Raw genomic sequence first — 23,502 nt, forward strand, 5'->3', positions numbered from 1 at the left:
GCGATTAACAGATGTGCTTATCCAAAAAATAGGACGGAATTAAAGTCATTTATCGGCTTAGTTTCATTTTTTCGACGATTTTTACCCAATCAGTTAGGAAGCCAAGACTGTTTGTTACGGCTGTTAAGAAAAAAATGTCATGTGGGAGTGGAATTCCGAATGCACGCAAGCTTTTGATAACATCCGCAATGCTTTCACTAATGCTCCACTGTTACATCATCCGAGACTTGATCAAGATTTTTATATTGCTGTGGATGCTTCTGAAACAGGATTGGGTGCCACTCTTTTCCAGATGGACAATCCAGAAGATATCAGTACCATCAAAATAATTGGGTTTGCCAGCAGAATACTCTCTAGCTGTGAACGTGCATATTGTACTACTGAATTGGAAGTACTGGCCGTGGTCTGGTCCCTTAGAAAGTTTCGCTATTTTGTATATGGAAAGAAGATCATTGTATTCTGCGACCACAAAGCTTTATCTTTTATTTTAACAGGAAGGATGTTCCATTCACGTTTAACCCGGTGGGCCTTGCTACTGCAAGGATATGATATTACGCTCAAATACATCAGAGGGAAAGACAACATCATAGCCGATGCTCTTTCAAGACTGCCGAAAAGAAAGAATGACGACGAGTGTGAAGAACGGACTATTGACTTTAAAGTCATGAATTTATCAAGGCAATATTGTGAGAGGCAGATTTCACAGCTATGTCGAAGTCTTCCACAACTGCAAGAAGATGATAAGTTGTGGAAAGCCATTAGGCATGCTGTTGAAAGCAAAACGCTAAGTCACTCTCAAGAACAGTATAATTAAAATCCGGAATATTGTATCGGAGGGAGGATGAAGAAGATGTTTGGAAAGTTTGTGTTCCAAATAAATATTTAGAATCACTAGTATGGTACACTCACTTGAATTGGGGTCATTTTGGTGCCGCTAAATGTACAGCCAAAATAGCACAATACAGCTATCATCCAAATTTGGGACGTATAGCTACAAATATTCTTAAGAAGTGCAAAATATGTCAGAAGGCGAAACCCACAAACTATTGTCGGAAGATAGAATTACATCCTATCATCCCACAACAACCTTTAATGTTGGTGTCATGTGTTGTCTGTGGGCCATGTCCCATGACACGTGGATGGTTCAAATATGTATTGGCTTTCTATGATCTCTTTTCAAAATATGTGAAATTATATCCTTTGAAAAATCTCCACGTTCGACCCATGTTACGCAAAGTTATCAACAGCTATATAACTGAGCTTGGCAAACCTATAATGGTCTTGACAGACAACGCTGCTTATTATACAAGCAAAGTATGGAGAGACACTATGAAAGAACAAGAAATCCAGCACATTTACATCTCAAGATTTTACCCTTGTGGAAATCCGGTTGAGAGAATCTTCCGAGAGTTGAACCGATTTTTACGGACGTACATACCCAAACAACATTATAAATGGATCGATTGGATTTATGAATTTGAGAAAGTGTATAATGACTTACCACACTTATCGACAGGTTATTCACCTAACCAAATAGTATTTGGTGAAAGTATTGTGCCAGAATGGATGAAGAAATTACCTGCGATAGAACAAAAGATTACCAAGGAAGAAGATATGGTGAAGAAGGTCTACGAAAACCTGAAGCATCAAGCACAATTGAGAAAAACCCGTTTTGATAAAAATGTGAAGAAAATAGTCACATATGATGTAGGGGAAGAAATTTTATTGAGAAATCACCCAAAAGCATCAACCAGGAAAAGACTGAATAAGAAATGGCAATATTTATATACAGGTCCATACAAAATAATGAAAATACCTCATGAAGGGAGCTACCTCCTGGCAGATTGTGATACTGGTGTAATTAAAGGATTGTTCCCTCACATAGACGTGAAGAAGTATGATCAATAATGAGAAAAATATAGATTCAAGGAACACTGAATGATACCAAGACTACACTCAGTGGACTAAATAAAAGCACCAGTGGATAAATACGTACTTATACTAACTTACAAAGAAAATTAAAGAATGTACCGACGATTTCCATGAGATACCTTCTTGGTATCAGAAACAATGTCGACGCTGAAATACGATTTATCCTCTCACCGAACAGCGAGGATGGATGATTTAAAAGTGGAATTAAGAGGAAAAGAAAAGGACCAAATCCTCTCTGGTTAAACAAGTGGCCTAATAAGGGTTTTGGCCTAGGATGCCAATCGTCGAACCCGGCTGTGATCCCTGCCTTGCACAGTCGGTTGAAGAACTGAGGGCTTCATCCAAGAAAAAAAATGTGGTGTGAATATGAAGTGATTAGTGCGAAGTGTTTCTAAGACAACCTATAAACAAATGTGGAATTTAGTTAAGGGCATTTTGTCTAGGCCCATTAACTCAACTTAAATATTGTAGAATGTATGTACTGACTTGTTGAGTGAATCTGAGAGTGAGTGTATTCGCCGAAACAAATACCCTCTCCTGTCACTGTACAAAAAAAAAAAAAAAAAAAAGCCTGTTCTGTCTGGAACCCTCTTCAAGACATCACAGTCTGGGGGGCCGTGTAACATTACGAGTCAAGATAGCTGTAACGGAAATTGAATAGCGTAAAGTTATCATTAAAAACGCACGCCGCGCGATTTGTGACGATTTGGTTGGTCATAATAGTAGTAACATGCTTTTGAATACAATTAAAATATAACGGCGATACCTGTTTAGTGTTACTGGAAATAATATGTAGTAAATTAATGAGTAAGGTAACCGATCCTATAAGAAGAGGTGAAATTGGGCATATTAAGGTGTTTTGCTTTATGTCGACTAAGCCGATGATACGGCGTCCTTTTTTCCGTTTACTCTTAGAAAAAAAACAAGAAGTGCTAATGGTGCGTTGTGAAAAATATAGGGGCGAATTTTAAATAGCTACAGTGTATAATCAGACTAACAAATGGACATTCAGTTACGCGAAATAGCGGACAGCGAAGTGTGGTCATTAAATTGAGTACACCTACAGGGCGGTCAATTCCGGGATAAGTCTATTCGCATCTCACGAGGGACGCGGTGTTGAGACCGGTTTTTTTAAATTATATTACGGAGAGCGGGCTTCAATTTATAAAATGGAGAAAAGCTGTATCATTATCATTGACTGTTGGTGTTAAGCAACCAAAACTGTTCATCAAAGGGTTTCGGTGAATGAGTGGTGAATGCGAAATGAAACTGTGAACGAAGTTATGTTAAATAAAGCAGAAGAGACAAGACAGTTTGGTCGTATCTGTTATTATTCCATAAACTGTAACATTTCTTCTCGTTGTACGAAGCCTTTATAGACGATCGTTATGACAATTTGCTTTGAAGGGATCTCGTTACGAATTAAGTTTTGGGGACCTGGTCAACAGGGGATAGTTCGTAGATCTTAACTACTGCAGCTATTCTGGAATCAGGTGCTACCGTGACCGTTGTGTGTTGTCAATGGCTTAAGGTCATCATATCTCATGCTCTAAGATCGACGCGCCTTTCCTCTTGGTGTAACGGTGTCTCACGGTAACAACGACAACGCCGACGGCGAAGAAAGATACGGTAGACCTTGATGCCTCAGAACATGTCCTATCAACCAGTTCCTTCTTCTTGTCACGTTGTGCCACAAACTCCTCTTCTCCCCAATTCTATTCAATACCTCCTCGTTAGTTATGTGATCTACCCATCTAATCTTCAGCATTCTTCTGTAGCACCACATTTCGAAAGCTTCTATTCTCTTCTTGTCTAAACTATTTATCGTCCATGTTTCACTTCCATACGTGGCTACACTCCATACAAATGCCTTCAGAAACGACTTCCTGACACTTAAATCTATACTCGATGTTAACAAATTTCTCTTCTTCAGAAACGCTTTCCTTGCCATTGCCAGTCTACATCTTATATCCTCTCTACTTCGACCATCATCAGTTATTTTGCTCCCCAAATAGCAAAACTCCTTTGCTACTTCAAGTGTCTCATTTCCTAATCTAATTCCGTCAGCATCACCCGACTTAATTCGACTACATTCTATTATCCTCGTTTTGCTTTTGTTGATGTTCATCTTATATCTTCCTTTCAAGACATTGTCCATTCCGTTCGACTGCTCTTCCAGGTCCTTTGCTGTCTCTGACAGAATTACAATGTTATCGGCGAACCTCAAAGTTTTTAATTCTTCTCCATGGATTTTAATACCTACTCCGAATTTTTCTTTTGTTTTCTTTACTGCTTGCTCAATATACACATTGAATAACATCGGGGAGAGGCTACAACCCTGTCTCACTCCCTTCCCAACCACTGCTTCTCTTTCATGCCCATCGACTCTTATAACTGCCATCTGAGTTCTGTACAAATTGACAAATTGTAAATAGCCTTTCGCTCCATATATTTTACCCCTGCCACCTTTAGAATTTGAAAGAGAGTATTCCAGTCAACATTGTCAAAAGCTTTCTTTAAGTCAACAAATGCTAGAAACGTAGGTTTGCCTTTCCTTAATCTTTCTTCTAAGATAAGTCGTAAGGTCAGTATTGCCTCATGTGTTACACCATTTCTACGGAATCCAAACTGATCTTCCCCGAGGTCGGCTTCTACCAGTTTTTCCATTCGTCTGTAAAGAATTCGCGTTAGTATTTTGCTGTTGTGACTTATTAAACTGATATTTCGGTCATTTTCACATCTGTCAACACCTGCTTTCTTTCGGATTGGAATTATTATATTCTTCTTGAAGTCTGAGGGTATTTCGCCTGTCTCATACATCTTACTCACCAGATGGTAGCATTTTGTCATGAGTGGCTCTCCCAAGGGCGTCAGTAGCTCTAATGGAATGTTGTCTACTCCCGGGGCCTTGTTTCGACTGTTCGATATCTAGTATTAATCCTGCAAAGCGATGTGAAATGGAAAAAGGATGTAAGGATGGTAATAGGGATGGTGAATGGTCGGTTTCAGTTTACTGGGAGCATTTGAGTAAAGCTTAACTCATCTACAAGTGAAGGAGACCGCATGTAGAACACTATTGCGACCCATTCTTGAGTACTGCTCCACTGTTTGGGAACCCCCACTAAGTCGGATTAAAGGAAGATATATAGGCAACTCAGAGGCGCGCTGCTAGATTTGTTACCGGTGAGTTCGATCAACACACTAGTATTTTGGAGATGGTTTGTGAACTCAAATGGGAATTCCTGGAAAGAAGTCGACGTTCTTTTCGCGAAACATTGTTGAGCATATTTAGAGAGCCGGCATTTGAAGCTGAGTGCAGAACGATTCTACTGCCGATAACATACATTTCACGTAAGGACCATAGAGATAATGTGAGAGAAACAGCGCTCGTACAGAGGCACGCAGACAGTGTGGTTTTCCCTCGCTCTATTTGCGATTTAGACAGGAAGGGAAATGACTAGTAGTGGTACAAAAATACCCCCCCCCCCCCCACCCACCCACCCATCACGCACAAAACGGTGGCTTGCAGAGTATTTCTGTAGATGCAGAAGACCAGCAATGTGTATCCTTCTTGCTAGTTAAATAGATGGTTTCATCTCAGAAACGTTTGATGTATTCTCAACAAGTTGCCTTCTCTGTTTGATTTTCACTTATAAATGAATATGAAAACTGAGTACACTCTATACAACGTCATCTTTCAGCAGTTGTTAATCAGCTTGTGGTCGAAACGTACAGCTGTCCTTCGTAAAATGATCACTGCAAATAACGCTATATTTCGACAGACTACAGTACTCCCTTTGCGCTACATGCATGATTTTCACTTATAAATGAATATGAAAACTGAGTACACTCTATACAATGTCATCTTTCAGCAGTTGTTAATCAGCTTGTGGTCGAAACGTACAGCTGTCCTTCGTAAAATTATCACTGCAAATAACGCTATATTTCGACAGACTACAGTACTCCCTTTGCACTACATGCACCCATTTCTTCTGAAGTTCTGGGTGCATGTGATTATATCTGTAATGATTTTTAATATCTTTGTATCAGAATCTGCATTTTTCGTACACAATTTGCTTCACAATGCATAGCTTACTTCTTGTAGTGAATGTCACTTCCTGTCGTCCTTCAATTACTGTATTAGTGTACAACACAACTTTTAATCATTTTTGTTAAAAAGTAGGATAGAACTACTCTAAATTTGCAGGCGGAAAAATTACAAACAACTCGAAATGCAACTTTCCATTATGGCGATTTCACCAAAGACCATCACGCTTTTCTAGGCAAAGACGCCTTGAGTAGTATCTCCAGTTTAGTATTAAGCTCACTGCTTTGTCTATAAAACCATGACGGTCCTTGGTGGAAATGCCAAAGTGAGAAGAATTCGTAATTGTAATTCTTCATCTTCTACCGGCGTAATTCATGACAAAATAGTTCACAGGTGAACGAATGGCTGGATTTCAGTGTCCAACGGGCACAATATTTCGACAAGCGACAACGTTGTCATCTTCATGTATGCTGACCTCCCACCCTACACCTCCTCCCTCCACTAGGGTCGGAGGTTCGCGCACAGAGACACCTGCTGCAGGGTGCACCTATTCCACCAAGCCTATATGGACTTTCGAAGGTTCACACAGATGGGGTGCCTTTACGCCTTGTAGTTAGCAACATCCAGATCTTGCCATACTCACAATACCTGAAGGATATGGTTAGCCTTTACGCTGGAAAATGTCCACATTATATTCACAGCTCCGTGGATTTTGTTTGGGGCCGTAACAGCTTTAGGTTTAGTGCGCATAGACGTTCTCTCTCTTTTTACCACAGTGCTTTTACAAGAAGCTCTGTAACTTATTGCCAAAAGTTTGACATGGAGACGGGCGAAAGCTTTGACATCGACATACTTTCTTTTCGACTGTGGTTGCTACGAGCAGATTGAAGAAGTAACCACGGGTAGTCAACTTTCACCATTTGTGACCAACATGTGTATGAAACATTTCAAGGAAAAAGCTCTGAAATTAGACCAATGGAAACATACCTGTCTTTTCTTCCGGTATGTTGACGAAACGTTCGACATACGGCCATATGGAAGGGACAAACTGAACGATTTTCTCATGCATCTCCATTTTTTAGCCAGAAAATCAGTTTTACATGGAAATCGAAGTGGACAGTATGCTCCGCTTTCTTGATGGCCTGGTTAAAGGAAAAACGGACGACACGTTGGGCGACAACGTATACCGTAAGAATACAATGGCCTATGCTTACATGCAGACAGCTACCACTACCTGTCGTATTGAAATGATAAACTCAAAACTTTGGTATATGAACATCTGAGAGCGAGGGAGGGGGTCTTCCGGAGAAACGGCTACACAGAGTGACAAATTCGAATTTGGCTACAGCATTTGTTCCATTTTATGGCGCGTTATCCGGAAAAATTGAACGAATTCTTAGGTAACGTTAAGTGAGGACTGTCTTCTATCCAGTTGCTAAACTGCAGTGTTAAGGGCGGCCTTGGACTACGGACATCTGCGGTCTATAAGATCTCTTGCCAATGTGCAATGACTTAGGTAAGCCAAACGGTGCCTACTGTCGAATATCGTTATTGAGAACGCCAATGGCACATCAGGCTGCAGGAGCATAACAAGTCAGTAGTCGTGGACCATTGCCCGTCGAAATTACATCGAAAATTACGACCGTACTAAGGTGCTGGCACAGATGTCTAACTTATGGGATTGCATCATTAAAGACTTTATCGAGATTCAAGTAAGGGACCGCTGATCAATCGTTATAGTGGCTACATCCTTAGTAAAGCCTCGGAACCCGCATTGAGTCTGAGTACGAATAGGAAGGTGATATCCTCACTGACTTCGGAGACAGACAAAGCAACAGCAGAGGCGCCGCCCCAATCGTCCCTGGGTGCGAATCTCGGACGGAGCGACTTGGCGGTGGGAGAAGAGAGTGAGGAGATAGTGGAGCACACTCGCGCCTGGGCCCGATGATGGCCAAGTGGTCGCTTGCTGAAATGTTGTGCCCGTTGCACACTGACATCCTGCCGTTCGTCTTTGAACTTTTGTCTGAAATTCCTAGTTGTTTGTAATTCTTCCGATTGAGGTTTTAGGGTAATTCTGAGGCTCTATGGTGCATACGTTACGAGCTATGAGCACTTGGTGACCTTCAATAGTGTGAAACACTTCTCTTCTACAGAGTAATTGCTCATAGCTCTTAAGACATGCATTTTAAAGCCCATCTTTACCAGAATATTTAGTTTCGAATAATTGTTCCTGTCATATCCTCGAATATTGACCAATCCTCCTGTGACACTCTGTATACTGTGAAGCAAATGTTGTTCGAAAAACACAAATACTGCTACGAAGATATTTAAAATATTTTCTGATTTTTCAGATTTCCTCACTTGCGCCCAGAACCTCTGAGGAAGTGGATGCATGTCGTATGAAGGGAATGCTGGGCTCCATTGAAATACAGCGTGATATGCAATGAGCACTTTACGAAAGGCGGCTACATGTTGCAACCTGGAGCTGATGTACAACTGCTGAAAGACGTCACTGTAACAAGTGTCTTCTTTTTTCCTGTTCGATTGTCAGTAAAAGTCAGTCAGAGAAGGCAAACTTTTCAAAATACGCTTTTGAGGTAAAATCGCCTATTTAACTAGTAACAAGGATAAACACTGCAGTTCACGTATCTGTATGTAGTTGTATTAGTTCGTGACTATTGCTGATGGATCGATTCAGTATGGTTTCAGGGCCCGCCCGGCTAGCCGCGCGGTCTAACACGCTGCTTCCCGAGCGGGAAGGCGTGCTGGTCCCCGAAACGAATCCGCCCGGCGGATTAGATTTGAGGTCCGGTATGCCAGACAGCTTGTGGATGGCTTTTAAGGCGGTTTTCCAGCTGCCTCGGCGAATGCGGGCTGGTTCCACGTATTCCGAAATGGTTCAAATGGCTCTGAGCACTATGAGACTTAACTTCTGAGTTCGTCAGTCCTCTAGAACTTAGAACTACTTAAACCTAACTAACCTAAGGACACCACACACAACCATGCCCGAGGCAGGATTCGAACCTGCGACCGTAGCTGTCGCGCGGTTCCAGACTGTAGCGCCTAGAACCGCTTGGCCACCCCAGCCGGCCCACTTATTCCGCCTCAGTTACACTACGTCCGCGATTGCTGCACAAACACTGTCTCCACGTTTGCGTACACCATCATTACTCTACCACGCAGAGATTTGGGATTACACTCGCCTGGTATGAGACGTTCCTGTGGGGGTCCACTGGGGCTGAACGACACAATAACCCTGGGTTCGGTGTAGGGCGGCGGTGGGGTGGGTGGACTGCTGTGGCCCGTTGTGGGGCTGGGAACCACTGAGGGCTACAGGGGGGACGAAGCATCTCCATCGTTTCTAGGTCCCCGATTTACATACACAATACACAATACAATGGTTTCAGGAAATTAACGAGGTCAGAACAATAAATACTTTGTGTGAACATCATGTCAGTAATTCCAAATGTGATACTGAAGTGTCTCACGGAATCGCGACCGTTACAAAGGAAGTGAGAAGATTGCAGATGAGACTTAAAGCGTCGTGAAAAGAGGTGGACAGCATTACAGAACTGATTGCAATACTGAAGAAAAGGAATCGTGTAAATGATAGTCTCTGAAATGTACTTCAGAAAATATTTAGTTGTTTTACTTTAGATTTTATTGTTTCTTAGTTGAAAAACAGTGATAGTAAGAAGTTATACAGGTGATGAAGTGAATTGGCTAGACAATTTGTCCTCACTCTATGTTTACTTTCCCAGGGTATACACTTTTGTGCGCTCAGTGTTTCTTTAGCTAAGCTCCAGTGTTCTCCATAGCTAGGTATGTTCTGTAAACTGTGAAGTGCGCAATCGAAAACAGGTTTTCAATTATCGGAAACAGAGGACCAATGACAAACAATATCTTAAAGAGTGTACACTTATTTCTAATAATGTGGCAGTTAGACACTAGCTTGAGTGGCACAATAAAGAAGTGTATTCAATATATGTTGATTTGGGCGGCATAGTGAATATACGAGTATATGGCGAAGAAATGGTTAGTGAAACTTCAGTTTTTCAAATAGTGTCATACACTGAAGAGTTTAGTATTGAGCACTCAATCAAAATACATAAAGTACACTAACGTAACCTTCCTCTCCTGCAGCTAGACAGATTCCATGTTTTGTGTGTGTGTGTGTGTGGGGGGGGGGGGGGGGGGAGGGTGCACTTGTGCTTTCTGTCAAGAAGTTCCGGGGTTCAAATCCTGGAAAGAGCACCACCATTTTTAATTTCCCGCCAATTCCAGTGCGGAGGGTGGGGTGGGACGTAAGCGCAGCTTTGGGACGATGAAATTCCCGCCAAAATTCGAAATCCCTGCCAAAATTCGAATTTCCCTCCAAAATTCGTAATTACCACTGATAGGGTTGGGGGGTGTGGGGTAGGGGGAGGGGTGGGAAGGGAGAGGGGGTGGGGACCCACATGCCAGCTGGGGAAAACATATGACGTCATCTGAGGGTGGGGGTGAGGTTGGTGGTGGAGAGCGGGAGGGGGTGATTAATTGATCAATTTAATTAATTTTCACGTAAATTTGAAATCAGAATTGCACTTGGAATCCCCTTATCTCTACTACTTCCGGTAATGTCATGATAACCTTCTTTGACTGCAGGGGCCCTCTGCTCGACAGATTCCTCGAGTCTGGAACCACAATCAATGCACAGTGCTGTGGAAACTTTGCAGAAACTACGACGCGTCATAAAGTCAAAACGCCCAGGAATGTTGTCAGGCGAAAACATTCTGTTGTACGATAACGCTCGCCAAAAGGCTGTGCTTCAGCGTGTTTGTTAGTATACACTGCAACATACTCCGTACAACCCAGATCTTTTCATCTTTGGCGGACTGAAATACATGAACGTCGATTTCAGTTGGACGAGGAAGTGCAAGAGAGGATGTGGTTGTTGATCCGTCAGCGGCCGACCGCGTTCTACGAAAGAGGAATTGATCATCTTGTTTCCCAGTGGGGTAAATGTCTTAATGCATGTAGTGATTACTTTTGATTGGAGTGATTCCATGATTCCGTTGTGTGGGTGTTAAGATTTCATTGGACTGCCTCTTATATGTAACTGTAGACCAGATGTGGTGGTGGTAAGTTTCTATGGGACCAAACTGCTGAGGTCCCTAGACTTACACACTACTTAATCTAACTTTAACTAACGTCGCTAAGGACAACACACAAACCCATGTCCGAGGGAGGACTCGAACATCCGACGGGGAGAGCCGCGCGAACCGTGGCAAGGCGCCTCAGACCATGCGGCTACCCAACGCGGCTAGACCAGATGTGACTTAAATTCGGAGAAATACTATCGACAACTGTTGACTGATTTATGCCAAATAAATTAATAAGAGATGGAACTGATCACTATGGTACACAAAACAGGGCGAATATCGTTGCAGAAGCAACGAAAATAGCACGCATAGTTTAAAATTACCCAAAATCTCCAAGATTGGCGATCTTTTACTGAAGCTCGAAACTTAGTGATGAGTTCAATATGAGACGTTTTTAATAATTTCCATTAGGAAACTCTGTCTCGAAATCTGGGAGAAAATCCAAAGAGATTCTGGTCGTATGTAAAGTACACCAGCAGTAAGACACAATTAATACCTTCACTGCGAGATAGCAATGGTAATGTTGCCGATGACAGTGCCACTAAAGCAAATTTACTAAATACGGTTTTCCGAAATTCCTTCACCAAAGGAGACGAAGTAAATATTCCAGAATTCGACTGAAGAACAGTAACTTAGAAGTAGAAATCTTGGTGTAGCGAAGCAACTTAAATTACTTAATAAAGTCAAGTCTTCCAGTCCAGATTGTACACTAATTAGCTTCCTTTGAGGGTATGCTGTTATAATTGCCCCATACTTGGCCATCATATATAACCTTTCGATCGACGAAAGATCCGTAGTACCTAAACTCAGAAGAGCTGCAGATGTTATCCCAATACTGAAGAAAGGAAATAGGAGTAATCCGCCGAATTACAGACCCGTCTCATTTACGTCGCTTTGCAGCAGGACTTTGGAATATGTACTGTGTTCGAACATTACGAATTACCTCGAAGAAAACGATTTATTTACACACAGTACGGGTTCAGAAAATATAGTTCTCGTGAAACGTAAGTTGATCTTAATTCGCACGTAGGAAAGAGTGCTATCGACCGGGGTAGTCAGATTGATTCCGTATTTATAGATTTCCAGCAGTCTTTCGACTCTGTTTCTCACAAGCGATTTCTAATGGAAATGCGTGACTATGGAGTAACGTCTCAGTTGTGTAACTGGAAGCACGATTTCCTGTCAGAAAATTCACAGGTCCTAGTAATCGACGGAAAGTTATCGAGTAAAACAGAAGTGATGTCTGGTGTTTCCCAAGGGTCTGTTACAGGACCTCCGCTGTTGCTAATCTATGTAAAGGAATTAGGAGACAATCTGAGCAGCCGTCTTAGACTGTTTGCAGGCGCTTCTGTCATTTGTCGTCTAATAAAATCATTATAAGACCAAAAGTTATTGTACAATGATTTAGATAAGGTATCTCTACGGTGCGAAAAATGGCAATGGACTCTAAATAATGAAAAAAGTGAAGTCATAGACGTGAGTAGCAACATTAATCATGTATCACGTATACCTGTAAACAGATTCGTTACACATCATTTCGATAAAAGAATCGTTGAAATTATCTATGGAAAATGGAAGTAACTAATTAATTAAGTGAAAGGAGTCCATTAAATTTCGGTTACACGATAAATCACACAAATATGTAAGCTTTCAATTCAACTAAATATCTAGTTATTACCATTACCAACAACTTAAAATGGTGCGCTCACAAAGAAAATGTTGCGGGAGACTATTTTATTGGCAGAACACTTAGAAGATGCAACATGTCTTCTGAAGAGACTGCCTACACTACGCTTGTCCGTCCTCTTTCGGAATACTGCCGCGCGGTTCTGGGCCCGTACCAGATAAGATTGATGGAGGACATCGAAGAAGTCCAAAGAAGTTCAGCTCGATTAGCATTATCTCGAAATAGGGGATAGAGTGTCACAGCTATGATACGTGAGTTAGAGTGGCAATTATTAAAATAAAGGCGTTTTTCGTTGAGGAGAGATGTTATCACGAAATTTCAATCACCAACTTTATCCCCTAAATCCGAGAATATGTTGTTAACGACAACCTCCAAAGGGAGAAATTATAATCATAATAAATTAAAAGAAATTAGATCTCTTACGCAAAAATTTAAATGTTCGTTTTTCCCGTGCCTATTCGAGAACGGAGATGTAGAGATATAGTGTGAAAGTTAGTTAGTTAGTTAGTTACGTGTTCCATTGATCAATAGCACGGAAAAACCGTTATGATGTGGTACGTGTCAAATGCAGAAGAAACGCACACAGGAAATAAGTTTTTTTTGTTTACATGTTTATTATCTATCCCATTCCCTTAAATGGCACAAAATGCATATATTATATCTCCAGATTTATTTACTCATATTCAAGAATTCATCCATGGTATAGACGGAGTTGTCAAAGAGGTATGATTTCAATTTGTTTTTGAAATTATTTCATCTGGTAATTTATCAAAAAGTTTTATAGCAGCATATTTTACCCCTTTCTGTACCAAAGATAGGTTAAGTAAAGGATAGTGTAGGTCTTTCTTTTTTCTGGTATTGTAATCATGAATGTCGCTGTTGATTTTAGACTGGTCCATGTTGTTGAGAAAAAATTTCATTACTGAGTAAATGTACTGTGAAACAGTTGTAAGAATTCCAAACCTTTTAAGCAGATGCCTACAAGATGTGCGACTATGAACCCCACACATTATTCTAACTACTTTCTTTTGAGCAGTGAATACCTTTTGCCTATGTGTTGAATCGCCCCAGAATATTATTCCGTATGACATCAGAGAGTGGAAGTATCCAAAGTATGTTAGCTTACTAAGTTCTACATCCTCAAAATTGGCAATTGTTCTGATTGCAAAAGTTGCTAAACCTTGTGGCTTTAGGAGATCCAAAATATGAATTTCCAATTAAGATTCTCATCTATATGTACACCCAAAAACTTAGTATGCTCTAACTTGGCTACTGACGTTTTTCGATGTGTTATGTTTATTGAAGGAATTATACTTTTTGCAGCAGAAAATTGGATTTACTGTGTTTTTTCTAAGTTCAGAGTAAGCCCATTCGCAGAAAACCAATTAATAACTTTTCCAAAGACCTTATTTGTACCATTTTCAATCGGACTTTCTTTTACTGCATTAATAATTATGCTTGTGTCATCAGCAAACAGTGTCAGTTCAGCATCTTGTTTCACATAAGAAGGGAGGTCATTCACATATATCAAGAACAGGAGGGGACCCATGATCGATCCTTGTGAAACACCTAACGTCATTTCACCCCAGTTAGATGAAGTGGCAAACTCCTTTGAATCACTTGAAGCATATAAAGAGACTTTTTGCTTCCTGTTCTGTAGATATGACTTAAACCACTCATATGCTGTTCCATTTATACCATAGAAGTTTAATTTCTCTAACATAATTTCATGGTTCACACAATCAAATGCTTTGGATAAGTCACAGAATTATTCCTATTGGTGACATTTTGCTATTTAAAGACTCTATTATGTGTACAGTGAAATTGTATATTGCTGTCTCAGTGGAACAGCATTTCTGAAATCCAAACTGTGATTTACTAAGTATCCCATTACTGTTCAGATGGCTAACCACTCTTGAGTACATTACTTTCTCAAATATTTTTGAAAATGCTGTAAGCAAGGATACTGGCCGGTAATTATTGACATCTGCGGTTTCCCCCTTGTTGTAGAGAGGCCTGACAATGGCATATTTTAACCTGCATGGAAAAATACCCTGAGTCAGTGATGCATTACATATGTGACTCAAAACATCAGCTGTAATTGCTCCACATTGTTTTAATAACTTGTTAGAGATGTCATCTACTCCAACAGAACATTTATTTTTCAAAGACTTAATAACTTTCTTTATTTCACAATAGGTTGTTAGATGAAACTTAATCTGACTAAAATTTTTCAAAACTGACTCTTCCATGTACTGCCTGGCTTTTTCTTTTGAACTATTCTCACCAATTTTTTCTCCTACAATTAATAAGTGATTGTTAAATACATTGGCTACCTGTGTACTGTTGGTTAAGATGGTCTCATTCTCTTTAACAGTAATGCTACCTACCCCGTTACTTTTCCTTTCTCCCTTCTAACTACATTCCATATTGATTTTATTTTATTGCTGGAGTTGTTAATTTCTTCTCTAACATACATATTTCTTGATTTCCTTACAACTTTCCACAGCATGTTACAATAATTTTTATAGTGTAAAACTACTTCTGAATCTTTACTAGTTCTTGCTGTCTCATACCGTTTTCTTTTTCTTTATGAAGACACTTTAATACCTGTAGTACTCCAAGGTTTCTTTGAAAAGTTTGTGGTGTTACATTTAGATATTTTCTTTGGAAAGCAATGTTCAAAAAGGGATATAAATTTATCAAGAAATATGCTGCATTTATCATTAGCATTTGGCTCATTATATACATCTTCCAAGTTTACATTTCCTAAACTTTCTCTGAAGTGATCTATAGATACCGGGTTGAGCACCCTCACACTTTTACTGAATGGTTTCTGAAGTGTACACCCTGTTAGGTTTTGTAAGTTAATCAGTTGTGCATCATGGTCAGATAATCCATTTACCACAGGGAAAGCATGTGTTTGTTCTGCATCCTCTTGCTGTACAAATACATTATCTATTAGAGTATTACTGTCCTGAGCTATACGTGTAGGGAAGTTGATCACTGATTCTAAGTTATATGTTGTTAACAACACTTCTAGTTCACTTTTCCTGTCAGAATTGCTTAGAAAGTTAACATTGAAATCACCACAGATTAATAACTTCTTCTTTTTGTCTGACAGACAGCATAATAGGGAGTCAAACTTTTTTCTGAATAGCTCCCAATCGCCTAGTGGAGATTTGTACACTGTTGCTAATATCAACACAACATTATCTAGCTGAAGTTCACATGCACGAACCTCAAAGTGCTGATCAACACAAAATTTGCTTACTTCAACAGTTCTGTATTTATACCCTTGTTTTATGAAAATGGCAACTCCTCCTTTATCCATACTAGATCCACAAGTGTAAGATGCTAAATTATACCCATTTATACTGACATTTTCCATCCCCAAAGTTACATGGTGCTCAGACAGACAAAGTATATCAATCTCATTCTTATTTTTGAGATTATCTAAACACATTATCAGCTCATCCTTAGCTTTATCCCTATTTGCTGTGCATGAAGTTTCTTTTCTTCTATTTTCCTTGGTCTGTCTGGAATTTGGCTTTAACCTAAAAAACCTGTCTGCCTGGTCCCAGTAACCACAGGGATCACCCCTTGTGTGACTGTGGCCCCCCTTACAGTATCTGCTAATAGAGAAGCTAACTTATCTTTCCCCTTCCTATTAAGGTGCAGGCCATGTGTAGTGCAACCTCACCTACCAATAGCATCAACTGGAACAACACTCGTGTGAAACTTTGCCGGTGTCTGGAGCATCCCATTCAGCTCAGTGTTAACACGCCTCACAGCAGTGTTTACCCAGGGCTGATAATGGCGCTGAAAGACCTCCACAAACCCCACATTCGTGTGCCCAGTTTCTGCTCCTATTTTATCCAGGTCACTCCTAATACTATATCTTGGATTCATAGCCAGGCTGATTCGATGCACCTTCTGCCAGGCACTTAAGTATGAAATGTGGAGAAGACATGTAGATGTGGACGTAGATAGCTTAGTTTAAATTGAGGTAAATGTGAATTAACGCAGATGCACTTATGCAACTTATACCCACAAGACCAAAACTGACGTTTGGGTAAAGTAATGCAAGTCGACTTGTTCTCCTTTACCCTATCATTTAATCGAAGTTGTCGTTACAATTTCCGCTTTTAAACAGTTAGTTATTGCTGACCACTTTTATGTATTATGGTTTCCTGGGCGCTGTTACATAGTTTGTACGGTATTATTTGGTTCTCAAATAAACATTAACTAAAACGAAACTCCGTCCGAACAGGTCACGGAAGACGCTAACAGTACTGACCGACCGCCATGTCATCCTCACACTACAGGCGTCACTGTATGTGGATACGGTACGGCGTGTGGTCAGCACTCCGCTCTCCCGGCTGGTGAGTTTTCGCGACCGAAGCCGCACTTCCCAATCAACAGCTCCTCCATTTACCTCACAAGGGCTGTGTGAAGCCAGCTTGCCAACAGAGCTCGGCAGACCAGACGGTCACCCATCCAAGTGCTAGCCAAGCCCGACAGCGCTTAACTTCGGCGATCTGACGGGAACCGGTGTTACCACTCCGGCAGGGCCGTTGGCCTCAAATAAACATTCTTGTTTCTTTTAAACAGAGAAGCAACATATTAAAGAGGAATGTAGATCGAATTTATGATAAGACGAACCTTAGAGCTTTGGTAGAGTTCAATAGCTCGTCAAGTACGGACTGTTGCCACAGCCTATTGAAGATCATTGTCAAGATGTTCAGTGAAAGGACACGAAGTGCGATTAGCGTGTGCTCTAGAAGAAGAGATTCGTCTACTTCTAGAGGATTTTTTGATTAATAATTACTTCTACAATGCATTTTAGTGCATTTCAATGTGAATCTAAATCCTGCTAATCGTTTGCCTCTCATGTGACACACCTGTCTTCACTTGGATAATTCACTGTAAACGTAGTAATTTGGGTTCGTATCATAAATGTAACGAATTATTCATAATAGTATACGAAACCACTGCTATCTGTATTTTTCTCAGAATCGTCCGCTGCATTCTCTATTTATGATGAGGTAAAGAGCTTGTTGGATGCAGATTTTGACCAAGCTCCAACATTCTCTAGATCGTCGCACAGATGACAAAATGGTAGATATCGAAATAGATGACAGAGGTATAGAAAAACAATTACTATCGCTCAAAAGAGGAAAGGCCGCAGGACCTGATGTGATACCAGTTCGATTTTAAACAGAGTACGCGAGGGAACTTGCCCCCCCTTCTTGCAGCGGTGTACCGTAGGTCTCTAGAAGAAAAAAATGGTTCAAATGGCTCTGAGCACTATGGGACTTAACTGCTGAGGTCATCAGTCCCCTAGAACTTAGAACTACGTAAACCTAACTAACCTAAGGACATCACACACATCCGTGCCCGAGGCAGGATTCGAACCTGCGACCGTAGAGGTCGCATGGTTCCAGACTGTAGCGTCTAGAACCGCTCGGCTACAACGGCCGGCAGGTCTCTAGAAGAGCGTAGCGTTCCAAAATATTGGAAAAGGGCACAGGTCATCCCCGTTTTCAAGAAGGGACGTCGAACAGATGTGCAGAACTATAGACCTATATCTCTAACGTCGATGAGTTGTAGAATTTTGGAACACGTATTATGTTCGAGTATAATGACTTTTCTGGAGACTAGAAATCTTCTCTGTAGGAATCAGCATCGGTTTCGAAAATGACGATCGTGTAAAACCCAGCTCGCGCTATTCGTCCACGAGACTCAGAGGGCCATAGACACGGGTGGGTTCCCAGGTAGATGCTGTGTTTCTTGACTCCCACAAGGCGTTTGATACAGTTCCTCACTGTCGTTTAATGAACAAAGTAAGAGCAAATGGACTATCAGACCAATTGTGTGATTGAATTGAAGAGTTCCTAGATAACAGAACGCAGAATGTCATTCTCAATGGAGAGAAGTCTTCCGAAGTAAGAGTGATTTCAAGTGTGTCGCAGGGGAGTGTCGTAGGACAGTTGCTATTCACAAGATATATAAATGACCTTGGGGATAACATCGGAAGTTCACTGAGGCTTTTTGCGGATGATGCTGTAGTATATCGAGAGGTTGTAACAATGGAAAATTGTACTGAAATGCAGGAGGATCTGCAATGGATTGACGCATGATGCAGGGAATGGCCGTTGAACCTCAATGTAGACAAGTGTAATGAGCTGCGAATACATACAAAGAAAGATCTTGCATCATTTAGCTACAATATAGCAGGTCAGCAACTGGAAGCAGTTAGTTCCATAAATTGTCTGGGAGTGCGCATTAGGAGTGATTTAAAATGGAATGACCATATAAAATTAATCGTCGGTAAAGCAGATGCCAGACTAAGATTCATTGGAAGAATCTTAAGGAAATGCAGTCCGAAAACAAAGGAAGTAGATTACAGTACACTTGTTCGCCCACTGCTTGAGTACTGCTCACCGGTGTGGGATCCGTACCAGATAAGGTTGATAGAAGAGATAGACAAGATCCAACGGAGAGCAGCGCACTTCGTTACAGGATCATTTAGTTATCGCAAAAGCGTTACGGAGATGATAGGTAAACTCCAGTGGAAGACTCTGCAAGAGAGACGCTCAGTAGGTCGGTACGGGCTTTTGTCGAAGTTTCGAGAACATACCTTCCCTCCTACGTATATCTCGCGAAGAGACCATGAGGATAAAATCAGAGAGATTAGAGCCCACACAGAGGCATACCAACTATTTTTCTTGCCACGAACAATACGAGACTGGAAAAGAAGGGAGAACCGATAGAGGTACTCAAGGTACCGTCCGCCACACTCTGTCAGGTGTGTTGCGGCCACGTGTAGTAAGCGTTATTTCACGCAGTGGAGAATGACAAAACAGAGGCACGCCGGCGACCGAGGCGTTGCAAAGTAGGCAGGCACAGATAGCCTTGCTGACAGCAGCAGTCTGACGCAAGGAGGCACACAGACCGAGCGCCGAGCGAAGCCTGGAGAGTGCTGAGTAAGCGGAAGTGAGACCAGCACACTAAGTTACGCTGCAATATACTGTGGGAGTAATAACAAAAAGCTATCACCGAGGGTAAAAAAACGTCCTCCTGCTGGATATAAATGGTGGAGCACAGGCAGCAACAGACAGAAGCCATTAGGAAGCAGTTCGGATCTGAGGACGGACGTGGTCCGTGTCCGAATGTTCAATCTTCGTAGATGACGATTCCAGAAATCTGTTCCCGCTCGCAGGAGTCATCCGTTCGCCGCCAGATGTCAACTTCAGCTCTGGAGGTCCGCCCGAGTTCGGTTGGCACCATGGCTGACTAACCACAGCGAGAACTTCCAGCAGGACCGGCCGCAGCGCGGTCTTGGTCACAGGCGCCGCCGGGGACTGACGCCCGGGCTTCACAGCAACCCGGCCCCACGGCGCGTGGTCCGTCCATGACGGGACCTCGCGGACATCGCGACTTCGGCTTCCCAGCCGCCGGTGCAGCTGGCGTCGGCAGCTGACCTCACGGCGACGCGGCTCCGTGGGCGCCCGTACTGGGGCACTGAGCGGCGACGAGTTCTTCTCAACCACAGGGCGTCCTGGCTTCAGCGGAGCACTGGTGGCCTGAGGCTCCCGAGTGCGATCAGCCGCGCGCGTTGGACGCATTGTCGGAGAATCTACGCAGCGGCAGCCAGGCGGAGGAATCCGCAGGGCTGGGCAGCGACGACGAGGGAGAAATTGTAAAGAAAGTTCAATAAATAATTGTAAAACTCCATGCCGTCTCAGTCTTTGGTGCAGCCACTGTGTCTGCTGCTAAAAAGTGGTGCAGAAGTCGTAATAGGTGGCTTGCGGAGTATGGATGTAGATGTAGAACATAGGAGCCAGAGAGGAACATCTCACTAGGATCGTCAGAGGATTCATCCATTCTCTGAGGACAGGAAATGTAGAAAACAAAGAAACAGCTCGTTAAATACAATGTAACAAATGATTCTAAGCCGTGGCAATGGGCTACTGGGGATACCAGATCAACGAAAAGGCGAGAAGACGACAGGATCGGTCTTTCTGTAACTGTTGAAGTGGAGTGTCATGGCAGGGCAATAGGGAAGTGACTTTCTCGAGAAGGCAGTTGTTTTCAAATCTGCTGGAGATAAACTTGCAAGAAGTGTTGGTAGGTTAACAGCACTTTGCAGAGGAGTGCTGCTGACACGAACAGAAAGTGGCCTATGTAAACGCTTGCATTATCCTCCTGGCTAAACTGACAATGTTAAAACAGTAGGGAGCTCACGAAATCGGAAAGTCAGTCGGTAGCCCAGCTGTGTGTCGGAGACGAAGCCACACTGGACTGAAGTCGCAGTTTCGTTACTATTCGGAGGAAGGCAATGGCAAACCACTTGCCTAGTACGGCGGTGCGGGTCTCCCGCATCGTCCCCTACGCTCCTCGGAGTATGGGACATCATCATCATCATCATCATCATCATCACCTGTTTCTCAGTTCGGAAGTTAATAATCCTGCGTGAACAGCGAAGTGCTTCTCGTTGTACCGAAAACGGAAATAATTTGTACCTATCTTTCCCGTTCGCAGATGTGATCAGCAGTTTTCCGGATTTCGCAAGCGAGTGTGGCGTTTACAGTGCGCACTTGCGTTCCATAGAAAGAGACAGTATCGGATCATGGAGTCGATGGCCAGCTGGGGGTTCGATTTTATGAAGAGCAGACTCGATTAGTAATAAAATGGAACACCTGCAGCCGTTCTTACGATGTTATTTATTATATGGCTACCAGTTTCGGTGCTTCAGTGCACCATCTTTAAGCCTTAACTGACGCTGCGGGGATTAACTCCAGTCGCATAGACCATTCATCAATGGCCATCATGTATGAACTGGTTTTCGCAGACTACCTCTAACAACGATGTTGTGTCTCCAACCACCAATTACTAGACTCTACTGTCTTTAAACTGCCGGCCGGAGTGGCCGTGCAGTTCTAGGCGCTACAGTCTGGAGCCGAGCGACCGCCACGGTCGCAGGTTCGAATCCTGCCTCGGGCATGGATGTGTGTGATGTCCTTAGGTTAGTTAGGTTTAATTAGTTCTAAGCTCTAGGCGACTGATGATCTCAGAAGTTAAGTCGCATAGTGCTCAGAGCCATTTGAACCATTTTTGTCTATAACTGTTATCCTACACTGCGTGAAAAAAAAGAGCATCCATAAGGGTAGGAGGAAACGAAGTGAAACTTCACGGGTTGAGAGAATATCTGACGTTATTTCAGTGATTACAAAATCGAATCAAATTTCAAAGAACTTGGCAATATGAGCCACTTATCAGTATGACGTTGCACTCCCTCTGTTCCGGATATGTGCACCAATTTGCTAGGGAAGGATGTCACAAAACCATCGTATCGTCTCCTGCGGAAAGCTGGGAATTAATAAGAACTGCAAAATACGGCAACATCTGCAAATACAATAAAATAGAGCAAGAAAGTTAAGTAATTCAAGGCTAGAAGCATTTATGATTGAAATTGAATAAAGTTTGTTTTATTCCATAAAAGTGAATTCAGTAGTGAATGGTGGCCTCACAATAAAAGAGACAAGTAAAGACTGTTTTCACACAAACATATTCTCAGCTAGGGTCGAGTATGTGCGAAGTAAAGCTAGCAGTACTTTTGATCTGAGCACAGTGATCGTCCATACTGAGCGAGGATCATACGTGGGCTCTCAGTTTCAAAGTCCGGAAGCAACTTAACTTCAGGAAAATCGGAAATTATGGATCGTTATTTAATTCGGTAGACATTGAAAAGCGGCAACAAAACTGATCTACATAGTTTCAGTATAGCGCTACAAGCTCGCGAGAAACTAATCCATTAACAGGTTACAACAAGAACCATTAAACAGATTATACAGTTCACTGCAGCACATTGCTACACACAGTGCAGAACGTAACGTATCACCTCGCTTTCTAACACCCATCTAAACATAACGTTATCGCAGTCTATCAAAAATTGTCACCCGCGAATGATGAATTAAGTTAAGATTTCACACATAGCGGAAAAGTCTTTCACATGCAGCGCGGACGATATATCGCACATAATGTATCTCAGGCACTGCCTATACCTAACTCATCAATGACAGATCGCAGCCACGACTCTATCACAAAAAGACCCTGTGCTACTTTCGTTGCTACGTCACACTCACGTGTTCGTTACAAATTTATTTTATTAATAACTTGAATAATTCGTATTAATATTTGACAATAATATTTATTAGCTCATTATGAACCGGCTTTCGGCTTCTTAGGCCATCGTCAGATAACTTGATGCAAACCACGTAGTCCACACAACTTTAGCGAGAATGCATCATAGTTGTACAAAGAATGCTGTACAAAGATACGTGACATTTTATGACAACGAGGGTTGGAACTTTAATAGTGGCAACTATTTATTTACAGCTCGTACAAAATAGATACGTGTTTCAAAATTTTACTGGCCTTCAAAGCAGCTACCAACATTGTGTATATCCCATTGCCAGCTGTGTGGAAGTCGTAGGATACTCTTAGCAGTGCCAGTTGGTTACAGTTCGAGCGGCGCGGTCTATTGCCCGACGAATTTGTAACAGTTCTGAAGCGAATGCCGTGAAGTGTTTCCTTCAGTTTAGAAATTGAGTTGAACTCACGAGGGCTTAAGTCAGGGGAGGGCAGTAGGTGGTATAGCACTTAGCAGCCTCATCAGTCAAACAAAT

The 23,502-nt window shown here is 42.0% G+C and overlaps 1 protein-coding gene and 1 pseudogene across 1 annotated transcript in view; both read right to left on the reverse strand.

The window, feature by feature from the left end:
• LOC124722184 (carboxylesterase 1C) overlaps positions 1 to 23,502 on the reverse strand; it is a 148,454-nt gene that overhangs the window by 76,469 nt on the left and 48,483 nt on the right. The gene's annotated exons all lie outside the window — the stretch shown is intronic.
• LOC124723269 lies at positions 17,273 to 17,390 on the reverse strand (annotated as a pseudogene).

Source organism: Schistocerca piceifrons, chromosome X (genome assembly GCF_021461385.2).
Source record: "Schistocerca piceifrons isolate TAMUIC-IGC-003096 chromosome X, iqSchPice1.1, whole genome shotgun sequence".
NCBI lineage: Eukaryota > Metazoa > Arthropoda > Insecta > Orthoptera > Acrididae > Schistocerca > Schistocerca piceifrons.